This window comes from Nyctereutes procyonoides, unplaced genomic scaffold (genome assembly GCF_905146905.1).
Source record: "Nyctereutes procyonoides isolate TBG_1078 unplaced genomic scaffold, NYPRO_anot_genome, whole genome shotgun sequence".
Lineage (NCBI taxonomy): Eukaryota > Metazoa > Chordata > Mammalia > Carnivora > Canidae > Nyctereutes > Nyctereutes procyonoides.
In genome coordinates, this window is record NW_026575117.1 from 10282342 (window position 1) to 10303952 (window position 21611).

Genomic DNA, 21611 nt, shown 5'->3' on the forward strand with positions numbered 1-21611 from the left:
CTTGGAAGCTACTAAGAAAACCTAAAATATAAACAGTGTATATCAAAACTGAAGCAAAGAGTTCAAGAATCTTCTTGAAGATTTATCTGCAGAAAAAAAAAAAAAGCAATTTACACCTTTTTGTAGAAGTTGGAGCTTAAAAGATCTCATGCATTTTACCAACTGTTAGTGCACATCTGGAACAGAGCTCTTATTTATCAATACTGTTGACTACTTTTGTCTTGTCTTTTATGAGGCCTTCCAATATCTGTATAGTATGAACTTGCCCTGTACCCCCCTTTTTTGGCTTAAATGAATTTCTGTAACTTGCAACCAAAAGAGGACTAGTACTCAAATTGGCAAATAGGTGATAAAACAAGCTTGGAGAAAATGTGGAACAGACTCATGAGGGCTGGAAATATGGAGCATTTTCCCATTCCAAAATGAAAAGCTATAAATCCTTGGAAATAATAACCTGATCTTTCTCTTGGGATCAGATATTGTGCTCTTCAGGGATGAAAGTGTAAGAATTTTGTGGTGAATTGTTAGATTAGCATACATTACTGAATATTTCTGATGGCCTCCATTGACATATTTCAAAAGGGCAGGAAGTTCCTGCTCAAAGTTACCTTGCTGAAAAACAGATCCAGAAACATAAGTATATAACTTGGCTATAAAGATCTGAAACTGCTTAAGATCAGATAATTGTTGGTCATCTTGAGTTGTAATATTAGCATGGTGCTTTCTAAGGAACACTGCTTCTGATACTAAGGATAACATAGGACTGTGGTGTGAAATGTGAATACACAGAAAAAGAGGAGGTGAATCAGAGAAGCGCAATTTCATATTATCTTGCTCCTCTTATCTCACAAAGCTCATCTTGCTAATTGCCATAGTACTCAGTTCTGGTTGGAAAGTAACCTTGATATAGGATCATTCTAGAGGTGCTATCTAATATGGTAGCCATTTGCCACATGTAGCTATGGAAACTTAAATTACTTATAAAATAAAATAAAATAAAATAAAATAAAATAAAATAAAATAAAATAAAATAAAAATTTAGCTCCTTACTGGTACTAATCACTCACCAAGCACTCAGTGGCCACATGTGTGTAGTGCCTGTCATGCTGAATAGCATATAATAATAGCATTTCTATCACTGTAGGAACTTGTATTGGATAGCTCTGATCTAGAACAAATTAATCTATGAGGAAATTTTTTTAGCTGTCCCAAGTCAGCCTGTCATACTTTATTTATGCTCCAAGGCTGATAACTTTAGGCAGAAATTAGAATTTTAGGCTAAGTTGCTTGGGTTTGTAGTTCAGCCTAAATTAGACTGCAAGATTTCCTATATTGCTAATTAGCATAGAGTGTCTACAACAATGACAGTAAGCAGTTGCCCTTAAATACTTTGGGTAATATATGATCACAAAGATTCTCAAGACTGAAAAAAAAAAAAGACTGTGTTTTCTAGCCTCCTAAATAATTTGTAGTCACCAAAATTACCACCAAGAGAATTGAACAACTAAGTTAAGACAATTCAAGAGAGTACTACAATGCCTCTTAAAAGAGGCTGGTCCTGAAAAATGCAAAAGGGAAATCTTCACAGGAAGCTGATTTTGGGGGTCCATATTGACCAATTTCAGGACTTTGTCAATTTTCAAAGATATTAGTCACTCATCCAATATTCATTTTGCTATTGCCATCTATAAGTGTCCAAGATCTGAGGGAGGATGCAAAGTTCATATATTTTGTGCCCTTCAGGAGCCATGTCTGAGTCTGACTGAGTCATCTTGAGAAGGAATCCTGAGTTGTGGAACTTATAATGATCATATTACTTCTGTAACTAACAGAATGCAGGCTTGAGGTGCCTTATTTTTAGTTGGGTTGAATAGATTTAAGGTTCTATATGGAACAGGAGGATCATGTTAAGCAAGGGCTCATTAGGAACTGAGTATGAAAAAGAGGAAATCAGTGTGTTAAAGGCAGCTATAGAATAGAATATATAGTGGAAACTTTTTAGTTGTGGGACATTCCAGATTTGGTTCTAACATCTCTCCACCATCTGATGTGTTCTTTTTTTTTTTTTTTTTTTTTTTTTTTTACAACATAACCCCAATTTCTGACTCCAGTAGATTTGCTAAGGAAGTGCTTATCCTAAGGCTTTTCCCTGTAGACTCTACCCTGTAGCCAGAGATGATCGGTCTAAGGCTGAACACCTTGACCTGGGCATGACAAAATGAAATATGAAAGTCAAGAATACAATCAAGACAATCCACCAGGGAAAAGAATATTTGGTTAGGAGCAAGGAAACCCAAGCTTTAGTCATACTTCTGACAGTATATTCAGCCTGGGGCAAGTCATTTTATCTCACTAGACCTATGTTTCTTCATATGCAAAAAAATGAGAGTTTGATACTAAAAATACCATTATTTTCTAGTGTGTTTTCTATGGAATGTTAATGAGCAAGATACAAAGAAAAAAAAACTGTGTTGGTCAGATCCATGTTTACCAAAGTTTTTTTTGCAATAAGACTTCTCGAATATTTAATTATAATAATGTGCATTGTGAATCTTCTGGAAAGATCTAAGTATGCAATTTATATGGCATCATACCATTTTCCCCATAGAGCCTTCATTGGACAGTGTTTCCATTTTGAGATATGTAGGCTAAGATCTTTTCTGAGATCCTTCTGCTTCAGGATACCATGGGTTTCATGATCAATTTTCAACTAGCTTATGGCACAGCCCAGTGGGGAAGAGAGCATTTAATGTCAGGCCTACATAGTTTGAAAACAGCCCCTTACTTCAGTCAGAAATCTTGTAAGGCACCCAGATGTGTTGCTTGCACGCTGCCAAACAGGCAGCTTGACTGGATTTTTGTTCCAATCAGGCGAGCCTGTTGGCATTGAGTAGACAAAGAGAGAGTGTGCATTCCTGGGCTCCTTTTCCATTAGCCACGCAGCAGCTGAAGCTCATGGCTAAACTGTTCTTCATCTTAACTGGGCATATGTCCAGATTAAAGAAGGGAACAGAAGGAGTGATATAGTCCCCTTTTAGGATCTGAAGGATGGAAAGCTACTACCCATTTTTAACCAAAGGAGAAATAGAGCATGTGCCTAGGATTCCAATATCTGGAGAAATTTGAAAGATCATCTCATCCAGCTACTCCTGGATATTTGACTTCTTTTCGCCAGTGTGTTAGACATTTCCACTGATAATAGACACACTCTAAAGCAAACCAAGGCACCCAAGGAGATGTAATGGTCAGAAAAGGGTCCTTTATTTTGGGATAAAACTTGACTCCTTATGGATTTCATCTGCTGGTTTAGGTCGACCCTCTGGAGTCATTCAGAATGAGCCTAACCTCCTCTCACTTGACAGCCTTAAAAATCAGAAGGTGCATCACCTTGTAGTTCTAAAGATCAGATAAAATGCCAGTGAGACTTTTTTGAAACTGTTCAGTGGCATGACAGACACATATAGAATACTATGTTTACTGTGTTTTACAGCTTTTTGCACAATCTTTATCTCTCAAGGTCTGGGTACACAAATGCTTGTTTAGATCACTGGATAACAATCTTAAAAGCATATCTCTATAGCTAATTGTAATATATATGCATAATCCTTTTGTTAGCATATGAGTAAATATTACAATTGACTTTGAGCAACAAGATAGTTTCGAATGTATATGCAGCAGCTGAAATAAAACCATACACTGGCAGTGAGTTAGTGTCTGAAGGTGAACCATATAATAAGCTCTGTAATGGTCAGTGAATGAAGCACTTGGAGGAGGGGCCTCCCAGGGGTTTGCTATAGGGCACTGTTTGATCTGTTGCCAGCTTGGTCACAGATATCGATTACAGCAAATTCTATGAGATATGCATATCATTAACTTAGTAACATAATATTTTGGTCTCTGTGGTGTTTTCTCTTGAGTGTATAAATGTAGCTAACATGTGTTTCTGCCAGTGAAAGAGATTTTTTTAGGTGAATCACCATAAAACTTGGGGGGGGGGAGTAAAGAGTTTTTAAATGTTTTAGCTACAGAAACTAGACGTGCATTAATCAATCCTTTTCAAGTTCTTCATGAATCACTTTATATCCTAATGAACTCGGGGGAAAAAAAAAACCTAAGTGCCTATGGTTACACTGAGGATTTGTTCGTTTGACTAAATCTCTTTTCAAGACCCAAGATGCCAACAAGATAGCAATTTAAAAGTTTCGAGAATCTTCAGTTTAATAGATTTTGTTATTTTTTCTGTTCAGAGGAGAATTCAGTATATTTTAAGAATATCCTGAGGAGGGGATCCCTGGGTGGCGCAGCGGTTTGGCGCCTGCCTTTGGCCCAGGGCGCGATCCTGGAGACCCGGGATCGAATCCCACGTCGGGCTTCCGGTGCATGGAGCCTGCTTCTCCCTCTGCCTGTGTCTCTGCCTCTCTCTCTCTCTCTGTGACTATCATAAATAAATAAAAATTAAAAAAAAAAAAAAAAGAATATCCTGAGGAAAACTTAGGCCAAATGATTCTTCTTTCCATTTCAATAATTTTAAGAGATCATCTTCATTGGAATCATCTGTAATTATCTCAGAGAAGGGGTTCTTTGTTATTATCTTAAGTAATTTATCTCAAACCACCATGCCATTTATTGAAAAATTTTTCACTAATGATTTATCAGAGATAAAAATTACTCTTTATACTAAAAAAAAATTTAATACTCTCTAGGAAATACTTTGAAATGAAAAAGCTTGCAGACTCTTCTTTTTTTTTTCAAGAACTGAATTTTGTTTGTTGTCATGGGACTGAAAACATCATTTAAAATTACCAATGATGATATGACAAAAATATGTATAATACGTATAAAAATATAAATAAATAATTTAATAGATATATTACATAGATATAAATGCATAAAATAAATATATATAGTTTTATGTGTGTATATATGTATTTATATATAATGACATATATCTAAAATTTGAATAGGTTTTCATCATTATCTGTGAAATTTCTTTTTTTTTATCTGTGAAATTTCTATACAATGCAGGAATATAAAGAGTTCTGACAGATAAATATCCAAACTTCCTTCCTCCTTTCCTTCCTTCCTTTCTTCCATTCATCTGTTAAGATGATAGATATAGATAGATGAGAGAGAGAGAAATTTTAGCGTCAGCTTTCTAAGCCCCCACAGGGCAACACAATGAGGGCAGATGTAAACTTAAACATTTATCAGGGTTCTACCATAGGAAAGGAACCTTAAAATTATGAAACTCATTATTGAGTTGGCATATGAGTCCATCCTTTCTCCCAGGAAGAAAGTTTTCACTCTAGAATGTAAACAAATCTCTGGGAGAAGAGAAATTGCCTGGTTTTTACTACCCCAGAATGTAAGCAAATGGTGCTCATTTAGGTAAGTCCTGAAACTTATTCACTATATACTATTTGTCACTTTCACTTCTAACATGTTTTTATTCAGTCATCCTTTAACCAAGTTTACTTATATTCTCTCTCAGATAGCCTGGTCCAGGCAGAAACATGGAAATATTCATGGAGGTCTAAACAGCATCCATTCATGCATGCAATCAAAGGCTCTTGAGCTCTTTTTAGGTTTTCTTCTATGCATAAATACACTACATCTATTAAAGGTAAGGGAACATAAAACACAGCCATTGTCCTCTGGATATGCACAATATGGAGTTTGTATCCTCCTCTCCACAATGCAGAGTGGCAGAGGCTATTACTTCATAATGCAATTCATTATATTTTTGAAATGTTCAAATTGTTAACAAGTTCTTTGTTACAGCAAATATAAGTCTAGTTTTCTGTAATTTCAATTTACTTATTGTTCTTTTCAGATCCACTAGAGTAATTCTAAAATCAATTCTAGCTCTATTGGTAGCTACTCAACTATTTGAAGATTTTAAAAAATGTTCACTCTCCCTCACCCAAATATTTTCTCTTCCATTCTAAACACCTCTAGACCATTGAACTGCTTTTTTTTTATTGGTAAAGCTTATTTAAGTGTTTCTCATTAAAAATAATTTCTAGGCATTTCACCATCCTGGTTATTTTGTCCAATATGCTCTAGTTTGTCAATGATCCACTTAAAAGAAACATTTCTTAAAAAAATATTTTAAGCATTTTCTGACCATTGCTAGATACAGAACTGCAACTATTACCTCCTTTTATCTTCATATAACACACCTATCTTGTCAGGCTATCCCCCTATTAAATTGCTTTCCAGACCTGTCTTTTTTATAATTAAATAGTTTATTCATAAAGGATCTTGACTCTATTCATGCATACTGCTTGATAATAATCCCTGCAAAACAGTAAAAATATTACTCATATTTGTTATTCTGGTAAAATTATCCTTGGTAATAGTTGCCATAATGCAAAAAAAAGTTTGCAAGTCCTCATCAGCTAATCAGTTGAACAGTATGTTGCTTATGAATATTAATTGATCCAACTTAATTGTACTCCTAATATAACTAAACCAAGTATAGTTATGTCAGTTATCAAGTTAGCCCTATTGAACATATTCATGGTTGAAAATTACGTGCATTTTTTAAACAAAGAATTTGAATCTATCTTCTCAATGTTTAATCTGATTATAGAAATAAACACTGTAATAATTTATTTGAATCTAATTTTCCATAGTAGAAATATAAGATCCATGTAGGGTAAATTCAACATAACAATTCTGAGATTATGGAAAATACTCTAAATCTGTTAGCACAAGGATTTAGAATTCATTCAACAACAAATATTTGTAAAGTACTTGTACGTTCCACACGTTTTATTTTGGAGAGGGAGAATATAGAGAAAAGTCTCTGCCACCATGGAGCTTACCTTCTGGGGGTGGAAACAGTATAACCAAGATCAAATAAATAATATGTATTGCATGTTAGATAATGAAAAGCACTAAGGGAAAAAACTCAAGCAGAGAAGAGAGAAGTGTAGAAGTTGGGTGGAGCAAACTGAAATTTTAAAGGTTCAAAGGTTTCCTGGGAGCTGCCATCCTGATGTTGGCTTCAGTTTCAAGTTACAGATCCCTTTGAAATTAAAAGATTTTAGGAAATTTCCTTTAATAATTTAGGTTTTTTTTATGTTTTTTTCAATTCAGAAATTCTCTTTTCTCTTCTCCAGTCTTTTCTTCCCTCCTCCCTAGCTTTGCCATTATAAGAGACAGTTCACATGGGAAAATCTAAGGTCCCCATTTGATGGGAATTTTTAATTTTGCAAGTGGACATAAGTTACACTAGAAAGAATATTTCAGTCCAAGAAAGCAAGAATGTGTGAAAATATTACAACTTGGAATTAAAATGAGGAAATCCCAGATGTTCTGAGGCTGTTTGTGTTTAGCCATGACAACATGAAATCGATTCAGAAGCATTTGTCATTTTTTTTTATCCTAGTATGGCTTCCCCCCAACACCATCTAGTGCTGAGCTATATATGTCTGTGCTCTCTCATGTGTGCTCAGAAAATGCAAGTGTATTTTAACATTAGCCTCAACAATATAAAATAAGGAGGACGGATGGACTTCAGGAATATAGCACATTTTACTCCAATTCCAGAGCAAGTTGTTTCTTGAGTTATTCCTTTCCCTGGCACAAATAATTATGAGTTGATTAAATGCAGATATGTTTGCAAGTGACAACATTGGCTATTTAAAGCTTTTTTGGGAAATGGAGATAATATGAGCATGACTCTTGATATTTCAATGTATCCACCTGTTGAAATGATATACAAAACCTTATCTCTGAAGTCACAACTCCTTCCTCCCTCCCCCCATGCAACCTATGCTGACCACACCAGGTTACCTTGAAATTTGAAATCTCTATCCTTTCCTCCGCTGGCACTTAGCATACATGTATGGATTTGTGAGATGTTTTGCCCTATTCTTCTATTATGTAAGATCTTTAAAGATAAACTTCTCTTATGCATTTTCCATATCTTCCATTGTACCTAACACTGAATTACCTTCTTGTTGGTGGATTGATTCTTCTTCTTACCTTGCTTGTAGCATCAACCTTTCTATTCAGCATGGTAGCAGTGCAGGGTAACTATTGGTGGTTGCGAAATGACAGCAACAAGTTAGAGTCCTGAAAAGGATGGGGATGGGGGTGAGAAGGAAAAGGGAGGCTTCTAACCAGATCTTCAGGCAGCTGCATTTCCTAAGAAGGGAATCACAGACAACAACAGACAGCAATAGATTCAGCCTCAATCAGAATAGTTTTGCTGTCTTTCCTCTCTTTTCTTTCTTTTGCCTAACCATGAGCAATTTAGGAAGAACTTCTGGCAGGATTCTAATCTTCCATCCATACTGACACCTTCAGGAAATAGTCATTCTAGTGCCAAGGCAAGCCATGACTCAGGCTGATACAGAGAATGATCCAAAAGCAAATATGTATTGGAGCTTTGATATATGATTTGATTTTCTTTTTGCAGATTTACCTCCTCCCCCATAATATTTAACTTGGATTCCTATTTATAAGGTGGAGTCTCAATGAAACTCTTTTCTCAAGACCTGTGCTTAAGAGAAGCTATGTAAAATTATTACTTGAAAATACAAAATACTTCTTCTATTGAATTGTTTTTGGATTAGAGAGAAAAATTGGAAGATTCCATTGTAAAACTGAAAATTTTCTGTTCTTAATCAAGCATTTGGGGAGAGTTAGTTGGCTTGGGGTACTCTGTGTAGCAATGCAACTCTCTTACTTGCCTCTTTCACTTGCCTCTTCTTCCACCTTTCCCACACCTACAGTCTATCAACCCTTCCCATTGCCTCCCTGAATCACTCTGTTTTGTGACTTCTTCCTTCCCTATGAATCTCAGGCCCCATATGCATCATCTAACCATACTCTCCATAGGACCAGTTACTGCAACCTGCTTTTCCATAAACTTCAGCCAAAATTTACCCAAAGATTTTCAATCTTGATTTTATTTCACCATTCTCTGTCCTATTTCTGGTCCCTAAACTGCTGAAGATAACTGCTTAACTTTGGATATGCCACCAAATATATCAACTCCCAGTACCTCTGGGCCATCAACATTACTCAGCAATCCTTGAATAGTTCTGCAGCTATTCTCCTTTCCTATCTCTCCATTGTAACATTTACAATCCCTCATGGTCCTCTTGGAAAAATCAGATCCTGTATCTCCTCCCTCTGTAAGTGATAGTATGTTCTTCTATAGTGTTGGACTTAGACATCTAAAACTGTGGCTTATTACCTACAGCCATCTCCTGTTCCTGCCAAGGTTTCCCTTTCTGATTTCCTTCTCCCAAGTCTCAAGGAAAAATGTACTCTTGCCCTTATTCAAACCTTGTCTTTCATCTGTGCACCTGCTTCCCTCCCCGTCTGTTTAAAACCGAGGCCGGCCATTGGTTATCTTCTCCACTGTGTCACACCCTCCCAACTACTGATTCTCTCTCTGTCACAATAAATATGTTCAAGTCTGTTCTATAAAATATAAATTCCTGCCCTCTGGATACTACCTTGAGCTTTACTTCCATTCAAAATTCGGCTTATAAAAAGAACAGTCTACATGGTTTCCTTTTTAACTTCTATTTTTTTAATTTAACAAAAAAATCATTTTATTTAAGTACACATATGGAAAGTGCATAAATCATTTACCCCTCAATGATTTTCATAAACAAATATCCACCAACACCAAGGGGTCCCATTTGTATTGGGTGATTGGGTGGCTCAGTCGATTAAGCATCCTGTCTCCTGGCTCATGTCATGATCTCATGGGTCATGAGGTCAAGTCCCAAGTCAGGCTCTGTGATCAAGGGGGAGCCTGCTTGAGGATTCTTTCTCTCCTTCTCCCTGTGCTCCTCCCCCTAACTCATGAGCATGCTCTCTTTCTGTGTGGCTCTCTCTCTGTCTAAAATAAATAAATCAATCTTAGAAAAATCCCTTTTATAGTCATTAGTACTCAACTTTCATCCTTTAAAAAAATCATGCTTTATTTTTTATCATTTTTTATTTTTAAAACTTTTTTATTATGAAATACAACATAAATACAGTGAGGTGAACAAACATAAATGTTCAATTTAATGAAATGTTATAAGGTTACTGTGTAACTGTCATCCAGGTAAAGAAATGAGATACTGTCAGTTGCCCAGAAGCACTCAACCTCAGCCTCCCTCCTCTGACTAATCATAAGACATCCAGGGAAAACTATTACCGTGGCTTTTATGGTAATCACTTCCTGCTTGTCTTTACAGTATTGCTGCCTATGCACTTACCCATAAACTATCCAAATAAGATAGTTTAATTTTGTTCTTTCTATAAATGGAACCATGTGCTGCATATATTGGGGGGATCTGAATTCTTTGTTCAATAAAAGTTATATTTAGAGGTTTATCATTTTTTGGTGAAGAGCCTCTGCACCTTTTTTGCTGCTGTGTGGCATCCTGTACTTCTAAAGCACACATTTCTACAGGGTATAAATCTATGAGTAAAATTGCTAAGATGTGAGGTATATAAATCTTCAACTTTATTAAAAAATAACAGATTATTTTCCAAGGGATTTGGCCAATTTGTGTTGCCCTCAGCAGTGAGTTTACTGCTTGCTCCACATTCTTACCATTTGATGTTGTCAGATTTTCTTTTTTTTTTTCAGATTTTCTTTATTATTGTTTAGGCAGTCTAATTTGGACTTACTTTCTTTTGAAGATTCTCATCAGGCTCTTTCCCTGTGATGTATAGGTTTACTTTTTGTCTTTCATCTTTTTGCCTATAGGTTTGTTACAGTTCTTCATATATTCCAGATATGACTCCTTTGTCGGTTATATGTATGACATATACTATTTTCTGTGGCCTGACATTTCACTTTTTCATCATATCCTTTTATAAACACATTTTTCATGTTTTTAATATCATAAATGTATTAATGTTTTTGTAGGAGTCTGTAGCTAATGCAAATAACTGATTTTATCTATACCATGTCTTTGCTTTGTTTTGGGTTTTTTTGTTTGTTTGCTTAGTTTCAGGGGTAGAATTTAGTGGCTCATCAATTGCATGTAACACTCAGTGCTCATTACATCAAGTGCCCTCTTTAACACCCACCACTCAGTTAGTTACCCCATTTCCCCCACCTTTCTCTCCTCCAGCAACCCTCAGTTTATTCCCTAGTTAAGTGTCTCATGATTTGCCTCCCTCTCTAATTTTATCTTATTTTATTTTTCCTTCTCTTCTCCAATGTTCATCAGTTTTGTTTTTAAAATTCCACATATGAGTGAAATCATGTGGTATTTGTCTTTCTTTGACTTATTTCACTTAGCATAATAGACTCTAGTTCCATCTACATGGTTGCATATGGCAAGGTTCCATTCTTTTTGATGGCTGAGCAATAATCTATTATATAATTATACATCTTCTTTAGCCATTCATCAGTAAATGGACATCTGGGCTCTTTCCATATTTTGGCTATTGTGGACATTGCTGCTATAAACATTAGGGTGCACATGCTCCTTCAAATCACTATTTTTGTATCCTTTGGATAAATACCTAGTAGTGCAATTGCTGTGTTGTGGAGTAGTTCTATTTTTAACTTTCTTAGGCAACTCCATTTTCCAGAATGGCTGCACCAGTTTTCATTCTCAGCATTGTAAGAGGGTTCCCCTTTCTCTGCATCTTCACCAACACCTGCTGTTTCCTGAGTTGTTAATTTTAGCCATTTTGACCCATGTGAGGTGGTATCTCATTGTGGTTTTTGATTTGTATTTTCCTGATGCCAAGTGATGTGAAACATTTTTTTCATGTGTCTTTTGGCCTTTTGTATGTCTTCTTTGGAGAAATGTCTGTTCATGTCTTCTGTCCATTTCTTGACTGGATTTGTTGGTGTTTTGGGTGTTGAGTTTGTTAAGTTCTTAATAGATTTTGCCTACTGGCCCTTTATCTGACATGTCATTTGCAAATATCTCCTCCCATTCCATTGGTTGCCTTTTAGTATATGATTTCTTTAAAAGTCTGTCATCTCTATGACTCCTCTGCAATGCCTCCTTTGTCCTCTTTAGGGGCCCATATATGTGTGGGCCAGCTTCTTAGTTTTCTGTCTTATGTAATTCAACTCCTTATATGTTCCTGTACCAATACCACACTACCTCAATCAATATAGCATCATAAATCTCAATACCTATAAAGAAAGACTTCCTTTACCCACACTTGGAAGGGAAGAGTTTCAGAAAGAAGGTTCTTGAATGAGTTTTAGATTTTCTAATAAAAGTATCATAATGATGACAGAGGTATTGTATACCACCAAATGAGCATGTACTATATATTTTCTCTCTCTGTAGATAGAGGGATAGATATACAGATATAGGTATAGATGGATATATTAAATTAGATACATAGTTACAATACCAATATAGATAGATAGATAGATAGATAGATAGATAGATAGATAGATATAATACATTTATATATAATTGATATTTGGTGTGCATCTGGTAATTTCAATATCTGAATCTTTATAATCTTTGTATACTGATTGAGTATAATTTCTAGTACCCCTGGTCATCTCTGCTATGTGCTAGATGTTTTATGTGAAGTAATAATTTATAAAGATCATTACTGAGGTCTACAATAAGTGAGCTTATCCAGATATGATTTCATATTATTATGCCAGGCTGTTGCATCTCTAACATTTTGGGATCATCTTACACCAAGGTCAAAAGTATATTAATTGGTCTAGTATTCCCTGTGAGAATATTCAGTTAGCCCTCCCCTCCCTGTAAAGTGATAGACTTTTAGTTCTTTTGGGAGCTGGGGAGGTCTTCTGCTTTTATTTCTGCCATTCTCACCTGCAAGCCTACCTTAATTTGAATTCAAATTGTGAGAATCAGCAAATGCTCTCAGAAGAAAACAATTTAAGTACTCACTTATTTCTCTATTTTCTCTTCCCTTTTGCTAACATTTCCCTATTTGGTGTCTTGAATTCTAAGATGTTTTTCAACTCCCATTTCTTGTTCTCGGTGGAAGGAATGAGTCAAATGACCTACCATTAAATGTTTAATATTTTTTTAATTTATTTTTTTGAATAGTGATATATTTATTTCTAAGTTCTAAATCTGATCAATATTGACAAATTGGCCTGCATAGAGGCTGTATCAACTTGCAATCCTGCCAGCAGTGTATGAGAGTGCCTGTTTGCCTCATCTTCATCTGTATGGTATGCTGCCCAACTTTGAATTTTTCATAATCTGATAATTTGATGTGGTTTTAATCTATATCTCTTGTATTATGAGTAGGAGTCCACATTTTTTCAGTTGTTCAAAAGCAACTTGTATTTGTATCACTTGCTCATTCTTTCTGATTGATCACTTGGATTTGAAAGAGTTATTTTCAATAATAGGAAACTGCACATTTTTGTAAAGATTTTATTTATTTATTCATGACAGACACACAGAGAGAAGCAGAGACACAGGTAGAGGGAGAAGCAGGCTCCCTGCAAGGAACCAGATGCGAGATCCAATCCTGGACCCTGGGATCACGCCCTGAGCCAAAGGCAGGTGCTCAACCACTGAGCCACCTAGGCATCCCTGCACATTTTTGGTGTGGTTATATTTTCACACTTTTAGCATTTATCTTCTGGTTTTCTTATACTGGTTTGGTCAAGATTTAATATTTTAATTTTATGTAGTTGAATTTATCAATGTTATTTCTTATAGCCTTTGTATTTGTGTCACACACATAAAGGTCTTTCAAACACAGATTATAAAATATTTCTCTCTGTTATTTTTATACTTTGATAGTTTTGACAGCGCAGTCTTAATTTTTCTCAAATTTATTTAAAGTGATGAGGTATGAATCCATTTTTGTCCAGATGGCTCCCCCACTATCCAAGAACCATTAATTGAACCACCCTTTTCCCCCCATTGATGTATATGACATGAATGATATAATGTCACCTTTATTATATATTGAATCCCTATGTACTTCCATTTGTTTCTGGACTTCCATATATCTCTCTATTCAAGTACTAGCACTGTCTTTGTTTGCCATCACATTTTCAAGTGATTTTCTAAATATATGAGCTTCAAATAATATTTCATTCCTTCCTCTTATTTTTATATTCTAATTTCTTTCTCTTTTCTGTTTACATTGGCTAATATTTCCAGAAAAAATAATTAAAACTTTAAAAGATACAAATAATAATCACAATCTTTCCCTTTTGGTAATCTGCCTATCATTCTGAGCAGACTATTTCTCATATTCTTTTCGGGATCTTCTTCTTTTGGATGTCCTTAATGTATAAGCTTTCCAAAATACTCTTCTTGACCACTACCTCTGACTGTGCACATCATCCTTGAATAATCATCCAAATTCTTCTAGACATATTTCCTACAACTTTAAGCCTATATGTTCAAATCTCACTGGTCATTTCCAACAGAATCTCAGAAATACTTAATATATCATCATGCTCAAAGTGGAAGTCGTCCTTACTTGTACACACACATTTTCCTTTATAGCAACCACATAAATATAGTAACTAGAGCTAGAAACAGGTTTTATCCTCAATTCATTTTTTCTTACTGCACTTCAATTCCATTAACCATTTAATCCTATGTATTATACCTCTCCTGGTCTTTCCTTCTTTTCTGTCTGAAGTTGTTCATTTCCTTTCATAGGCTCTATTGCTATAGTCTCATGATTTCCACTAACTGAGGAGAAGACTATTCTGGTTTCTTTGGAATTGAGAGTTTTCCCAGGATGCAATACCCTTGGTATTAAAACCATGGAAGTCCCAGGCAAAGTGGGATGAGTTAGTCCCCCTACTTACTGATTTTCACTATCTTCCCCTTTTAGTAATTGAAAGTCAAATGTATGTTATGAACCCTCCTCCCAGAAGTAGTACATAGGCACACAAATTTTGCATTTAGTTGTAGGAGTTTAACAGAACTTTTGATTCTGTAGTTCAACTGATCACTGATTTGAAGGATTCAGATTTGAATTTTTAACCAATCCTCCATGTGGCTGCTAGAATGATCTCTCTAAAACCACAAATATGACAATGTTATTCTCTTTGCTAAATGCATTCCAATAACTCCCCACTGCCTAAAGACTGAACACAAATTCTATAACATAAATGGAAGATACTTTGTGATCGAGATTGTCTTCATTTATCAGTGCACTTCCTATGACTTCACTTCTTATACCACACTCTTATCATATAAAATGACTAATTCCTGAAGGTGTCAAGCTGCTCCATACCTAAGTATTTTGCACATGCTCATCCAAAATCTCTTTACCATTATTGTATTGCCTTAGAATACCTACTATATCTTAGAAAACCTATTCATGGATCTTCTCCTTTTTGAAACATTTTCTTCCCAAATTGTTTCAATAAATTAAATGTGCCTTCACTAAGGTTGGTGCACACTTGTAACACTTATCTACTAAAGTTCAAATTTTATAAGCTTTTCTCCACAAATACATTAAGATTGTGGAGCAGAGACAGTATTATCTTACTCTAATTTATATCTCTAGTACCAAGCACAGTGTCTGGCACTTTCTAGGCAATCAATAAATGATTGTTGAATAAATTAATGAATGGATATGTCTGTAATACAAGGATCATCTTACTCATGGAAAGGCAATTAACAGCAATAATCTACACCTCATTTCTTAAAATTGTGTGTACTTTTAAGAAAGATTATATGAATTAACCAAATGTCACCCTTACCAATTTTCTCATTGACATAATGGCATGTGATACCCCATGTCTCTACTATCAGCATTCCACATATTAGGAAGAGAAAACACACTAATGAACCAAAACTGCTGCTTTATATATTGCAGCTGAGCCTTCCCCAGAGGTCTCATACCAGACTGGTTCAAGAAAGCCAATCCAAAGTACTTCGTGAAAGTGGGAAGGATCATAGCAAGTAAAGCAAAAGTAATTTCTAGTTCCAAAGAATTATGTTGTTCAGGCATATAAAAGTCATCTTTGTAATAGTTTTCTGAGGTTCTTACTTTGCCAGAATTCAAGCCCTTCAAAGACTATTTCTATCATTCTGAAATCTGATTTTTTGAATCATTTTAAAAACAAGGTAAACATGTAAATGAAGGTGCCTAATTCTGTGTATGACGTTAACAAAAATTATACCACTCTTATTAGGTCCAGTGAATTAATAGCACACAATTCATTAAATGCATATTGAACTAAATTCTTAACTCTATAATTTGGATGAACTCACAGTTTACTTTAGTTCCATTCTGGTGGGCACTGTTAGGCTTCACTAATGAGCTCTATATACTGTGTTGCTCTTTGTTGTTTGCCTACATCTTCAAAATGCTAACAAAAGAAGTTGGAAAGTAAAATAGCTAATTAACTGTTCTGTTTTATTCCATGATGAGACATGCCTCACTGTGGATGAGTGTTGGCAGGGCAGAGAGTAAGAACTTGTATATTCACAGAAGTCATTGGGAAATATTACTGCTCATCAGAGTGGGAAGCAAGTGAGAAATCCGTGTTCTCAAGAAAGAATTCAGAAGAAATCAGCTACTAGATGTCAAGTACAAATAAACAAGTTGCAGATAAAGAAACTCTGGTAGGGGAGCAATGGATTAAGTAGAGAGAAGATTTGGGATCAAGGGTGCAAAAAGTCTGGTAGATAAAAGAATGGACAAGTCTTCTCAAGACTAAAATCACAAATTACAGTCTCATTTGGCTAAAACTCAATCTTTACTTTCTGCTGTGCTCTATAAATTCAAGAATTATAGGGTAAGTTTGATAATCAAACTCTAATGTCCACTTAACATTATATTCTTCTCCTTCAGTTTGGACAGGCTTAATGATGGCAGCCTGCCATGGGAAGGGGTGCATGGATAACTTTACCTCCTCCTCTCTCCACTCTTTTCCTTCTGTATCTGCTAGCTCTTCTACTATCTACAGCATTACTGTAGCAGAGGGAAATAAAGACAAGTAATAGGCTCATTTTTACTTGAGCTGGATGGCTTCATGCTTTCTACATGGTAGCTGGTTAAAATACAGTCCTGGAAGATAATTTTTTATTCTTTCTCATAGGTGGCTTTTGTGGGCTTTGTGGGTTCTGCTCTTCTGCTCACCCAAGAAGATACATCTTTATTCTTTATTCTGAGTGATCACCTGCAACTCGTACTTTCTGTCTGAGGATATACCTCCAATGCTCTTTCTGCTAAGTTTGGTTCACCTTTCTTGTCTACCATGCTGGTCAGGAACCATGCAGGATCCCTCTCCCATGTCACTGCCATTCTCTACAGGAAAACATTAATGGCTTTCTTGCCCTGACAAACTCTAAGAGGCAGACTGGTTCCCATACTACAGCACTTTTGATTCCACTGACAGAGCAATTGGCTGATAGAAAACAGATTTCAGTCTATGCTTGATTAAGCTTTCTTGTGCATGGATCAGATAGTGGTCTTGTGTCTCCCAATGCAGAAAACAAATAGATGGCTCTTTGAGTGTACCCATTAAAGTACTTTTCTCTATGTTTGAAGAAGAAGGTAGCATTCACCATAGCTCTCTCACAGAAAGAAGATGAAGATTCCAGCATAGCACCAGCTCTCTCACTAATGTGACCCTTAAATCTGCTGTTTTCCACTTATACATTCTTGAATTTGTTGAAGGTTCCAGAAAAATGTTAAATTCTTGGAGTAATTTCCTTCGTAAGTTTGCACACAGTGAGAGAAGTAGCCTGTCTCACTCACTTTGGTGTCCTGATAGTTATCAGGAAGTGCTTTATTCTAAAGTCCTACTTCTTACCTTTATGTAACCAATAGTTATAAACCTGAATGCATATTAGAATCACCAGCAAAGTTTTAAAAGTGTGGATGCCTGCCACTTCCCTCGTCAGCCTGAGATTCTGATTTAATTGTTCTGGTTGAATATTGACATTTTTAAAAAGTTCTTGATAGTTTTAATGTGCAGCCAGGGCTGAAAACAACAAATCTAAATAAATAACAAATAACAGCTTTGGATGGAATAGATCTGCATTGTTTTTTTCCCCTCTATGCTTGTGGAGACAACTCTAGGCTAATTACTATAAAAAGTAGTACTACTAATAAATTCATTTTAAATATTTCTCTCGAGTATCTCCCAAGAACTTATTATATTTATAGAAGGATTAGTTTCTGTACCAATTTTAACTCAAATTGTTGATGTATTTTAACCTATTTTTATTCAATCAAAGTGAAAATCATACTCTTAATTGTTGATTAGTTGTATTTGTCGATACACATTAGTATTCCCATGTATGAATATTTCTTCTCTGTTGAATAGGTAAATGCATTTAAATTTCCTCATGATTCCTATTATGCTAAAGCAATACAAAAATAAGTCACGGAGAGAGGGAAAGTTGAAGAAAATCAGTAATTATTACTTTCTCTTTGGAAAAAAACTGATAGAAACTCATCCGCAGGACAAAAAAAAAAAAAAAAAAAACGTGACACAAGTCTGAAAGAAGAACATTTTTATCAATTCTATCATGTTTGAGATGAATTTTCCAAACAGAATAAGATGGTCCCCCTAACACTCTTATTCTAGCAAGTCTTTTAGATTGTTCATAAAGTCTTTCCTACACTGAAAATCAGAAGGTTCAATGTATAGACCTGAGCCTAATATTATCCCATCTTAGATGCCAAGTGTCTTCAATGTCCAACTTAACTTTAAGGGGAAAATAAATCCATTGATTATTTTTCTTGGCAGAACTGATATTCCCAAATATTATTAAAACTGAAAAATAAATTTAATAAGCCAGTTTCTCTGCCTTTTGGGGATAAATCCTTTTAACCCAAAAATTCTACTTCTAACAATTCATTCTACAGATGCACTCAGGCATATAAACAAGTGTGTGTGTGTGTATATCCACACATGTATGCATATACACAAAGGAGTTCATTGCAACAGTATTCAGAATAATAAAGAATATAAAACAAACTAAATATCCATCAGTGGAAAACAGTTAAATAAATAAGAATAAAACTATTAAACAAGATGGCATAGATCCATGTATGCTGACAACAAAAAATTTCTATGATGCATTGTTAAGTTTAAAAGGAAAGATGTGGGGCAGCCCGGGTGGCTCAGTGGTTTAGTGCTGCCTTCAGCCCAGGGCCTGATCCTGGAGTCCCAGGATGGAGTCCCACGTCAGGCTCCCTGCAAGGAGCCTGCTTCTCCCTTCTGCCTGTGTCTCTGCCTCTCTCTCTGTCTCTCATGAATAAATAAATAAATAATCTTTAAAAATTTTTTTTTAAAAGGAAAGATGTGTTTTCAGTATGCTCATGTCTCAGCCTTGGATATCTTTATTTCTCTCTCTTTCTATCGATAAATAGATACAGATATAAATATAAATATATAGATGTATGTGTGTGTATGTTATAAAAATACATTTCTATAGTGCGTATACTATTTCTGAAAGGATACACAAAAAGTTAACTTTTTTAGTTAACTAAAACTAGTAACTTATAGAAAGGTTTCTATAATGTATAAATCTAAAATATGGTCTGTGGAGGATACTTGCTTTTCATTATATAACTTTTTGAACTGTTTGATTTTTTTTATACTGTGCATGATGCAAGTCATAATGTTTTTAAAAAGGTATTTTTTACAATTAATAGCAAATAGTTTTAAATCACCTTGTGACTTTAAGATAGGTTTATCTTTGAAAAATACACATATTGAAAGCTACAAGACTGATTTTAAAAAATGAAAAAGAGACAGATGAAAAGATATCCCATGTTAATGGATCAGAAAATTAATATTGTTAAAATATCCATACAATCTAAACCCATTTATAATACAATGTAATTCCTATCAAAATTCCAATAGCATTCTTCACAGGAAGAGAAAAAAATATCCTAAAATATATATGGGGTAACAGAAAACCCTGAATAGTCAAGACAATCCTGAGAAAAAAAGACAAAACTGAAAGCATCATACTTCTTGATTACAGCTGTAGAAATCAAAACAGTATGGTACCAGTATAAGAATGGATACATAGGCCAATGGAACAGATTCAAGAGCCCAGAAATAAACTCCTATATATGTGATCCACTAATACTTAATAAAGGAACCAAGATTACTTAATGGAGAAAGGATAATCTCTTCAATAAATAGCATTGGGAAAACTAGATAACCACATGCATAAAAGTGAAACTGGACCTCTATCTTACACCACTTACAAGAAATAACTTGAAATAGATTAGATTTAAATGAAGACCACAATTGTAAAACTCCTAGAAGTAAGCATAGGAGAAGAGCTCCTTGACATTGGTCTTGGCAACAATATTTTGCACACCAAGCAAAAAAGGGCAAACATAAACAAGTGGGACACATCAAACTAAAAAGTTTCTGCACAGCAAAGGAAACCATCAACAAAATTAAAAGATAGTCTACAGAATGGAAGAAAATATTTCTTTTTTTTAATAAATTAATTTTTATTGGTGTTCAATTTACCAACATACAGAATAACACCCAGTGCTCATCCCATCAAGTGTCCCCCTCAGTGCCCGTCACCCATTCACCCCCACCCCCCGCCCTCCTCCCCCTCCACCACCCCTAGTTCATTTCCCAGAGTTAGGAGTCTTTATGTTCTGTCTCCCTTTCTGATATTTCCCACACATTTCTTCTCCCTTCCCTTATATTCCCTTTCACTATTATTCATATTCCCCAAATGAATGAGAACATACACTGTCTTTCTCCGAATGACTTACTTCACTCAGCATAATACCCTCCAGTTCCATCCACGTTGAAGCAAATGGTGGGTATTTGTCGTTTCTAATGGCTGAGTAATATTCCATTGTATGCATAAACCACATCTTCTTTATCCATTCATCTGTCGATGGACACCGAGGCTCCTTCCACAGTTTGGCTATTGTGGACATGGCTGCTAGAAACATCGGGGTGCAGGTGTCCCGGCGTTTCATTGCATTTGAATCTTTGGGGTCAATTCCCAACAGTGCAATTGCTGGGTCATAGGGCAGGTCTATTTTTAACTCTTTGAGGAACCTCCACACAGTTTTCCAGAGTGGCTGCACCAGTTCACATTCCCACCAACAGTGCAAGAGGGTTCCCTTTTCTCCGCATCCTCTCCAACATTTGTTGTTTCCTGCCTTGTTAATTTTCCCCATTCTCACTGGCGTGAGGTGGTATCTCATTGTGGTTTTGATTTGTATTTCCCTGATGGCAAGTGATGCAGAGCATTTTCTCATGTGCATGTTGGCCATGTCTATGTCTTCCTCTGTGAGATTTCTCTTCATGTCCTTTGCCCATTTCATGATTGGATTGTTTGTTTCTTTGCTGTTGAGTTTAATAAGTTCTTTATGGATCTTGGAAACTAGCCCTTTAACTGATATGTCATTTGCAAATATCTTCTCCCATTCTGTAGGTTGTCTTTGAGTTTTGTTGACTGTATCCTTTGCTGTGCAAAAGCTTCTTATCTTGATGAAGTCCCAATAGTTCATTTTTGCTTTTGTTTCTTTTGCTTTCGTGGATGTATCTTGCAAGAAGTTACTGTGGCCAAGTTCAAAAAGGGTGTTGCCTGTGTTCTCCTCTAGGATTTTGATGGAATCTTGTCTCACATTTAGATCTTTCATCCATTTTGAGTTTATCTTTGTGTCTGGTGCAAGAGAGTGGTCTA